This window comes from Palaemon carinicauda, chromosome 34 (genome assembly GCF_036898095.1).
Source record: "Palaemon carinicauda isolate YSFRI2023 chromosome 34, ASM3689809v2, whole genome shotgun sequence".
In the NCBI taxonomy this organism is placed as follows: domain Eukaryota; kingdom Metazoa; phylum Arthropoda; class Malacostraca; order Decapoda; family Palaemonidae; genus Palaemon; species Palaemon carinicauda.
This window is the reverse complement of record NC_090758.1, coordinates 47,492,425-47,494,215: the sequence shown is the minus strand read 5'-3', so window position 1 is coordinate 47,494,215 and position 1,791 is coordinate 47,492,425.

Here is a 1,791-nt window from a genome sequence, read left to right as displayed (position 1 = left end):
AGGTGTAAGTTCCGATGAGAGTGGTGATGGTGGTCTTGAGGATGTCTTCTTGGTTCATAGGCACCTAATAATACCCCTTCAGGAGGTCGAGAGTGGAGAAAGCCTTCAGTTAGGTCACGTCAGTGATGTCTGGGAGGGGGTAGAGATCCGGTTCTGTTTGCATATTCAGGCGCCTGTAATCTCCAGATAGACAGGGGGAGCCGTCTTTCTTCAGGATGATGTGTAAGGGTGACGACCATGGGCTGGATTCCATTTCCTCGAACATCTGTTTGGCGGCTTCCAATCAATACAGTGCCAGACGTGTGAATTTGGCGAAGACTGCGGTTCCCGTCGTCTTAATATGGTGCTAAATACTGTGTTTGACAGGAGACGTGGGTGTTTGTCAAAGTTCTGGACGGAAAACTTCTAGGTACAACGTGAGGAGGTAGGCATAGGTATCCGTGGGTGCATTGATGTGGAGAGCGATGTTGGAGGGGACGGGTTGAAGAGGTACGAGTCTGCATTGACCAATCATCGGTGGGCCACATTAACCAGAAGGTGGAAAGGAGAAAGGAAATCTGCACTGAGGATTAGCAATGTGATACCAGCAACAAGAAACTTCCAATTAAAATTGCCATTTCCAACCGAAAATGTGAGGTTCTCATAACCGTGGGTGGGTTTCGCAGATCCGTTGGAAGATACCAGTCAGACGTCGACAGACTTAGACAGACTACGTCGTGTCCTAAAGAGTTCCTTTGTCAAAAGAGAACGACAAGCACCTGTGTCTACCAAAAATCGCACGCCTGTTCCTGCATCATGTGAAAAGGAAAGATTAGAAACACGGGAGGCCACCGCCACGAGTGATGTCCTACTTACACGTTTTTTTGCCACTGACAATCCTTGGCACATTTCTTTGCGGCAGCACTGAATCTGGAGTGGTAGTAGCAAAACTGCAGTCGATGGGCAGCACTAGGTACCTGTAGAAGTTGTTGGTTGGGACGCGAGCGAGTGGTGGGTGATGCCTGGTTTGGTCGCCGCTTTGGCACATCACGGGATAGGCGTGTGTGTCCTATGGCATTCATGTCAATTATGGTTGACGTTGAATAGGTGTCCTCTTCGTCAGGAGTGGAAGCGTTGATGGAGGTCTTGAAGGTCATGAAGTCGCTGTCCATAAGGGCATCAGCTTTAATAATCAAGTCCTTTATGGGTAAACTATCAATATCGGGTAGGGCAGCACTCACTGGTTCTGGTAAACGGCGTACCCAAAGGGCACGAGGTAGGTTCACCTCACGATGAGAGCCGTCTGCTGCAGGTTACAGGCGAGCGATACTGGTCATTTCCTTTGCTATATGGGCGACTGGCGACGATGAGTACTGCTGCAGAAGGTATGTTTTGAGGACGTCATACGCTATTGGGGTGTCTCCTTGTCCACAAAGCCAGTCGAAGATATCTGGGAAGGTGTCCTCGGGTATCGCCGCGAGAACATAATCTGCTTTGGTGGTTGTGTGAGTCACGACCTTGATGCGGAACTGGATTACTGCGTGCTGAAACCAAGCAAACTCCTTTCTGGTGGCGAACGATGGAAGTTTCAATGGGGTGGCCATAGTAACAGTTAGAGGGGAAAGGTGGGAGGAATGAGTCGACTTCCGGGGTCACCAATGTGACGAGCCAAGAGCAGGTTATGACTCAAAAGTGGGATGAAAGCAACTGAGTACTTTATTATAGACACTGGGTGTATATACACACTAGGTCCCGGCAAGAAGGTCACAAAATACAAACATATTATTTGTCCAACTGGCAACAGGTCCTGTT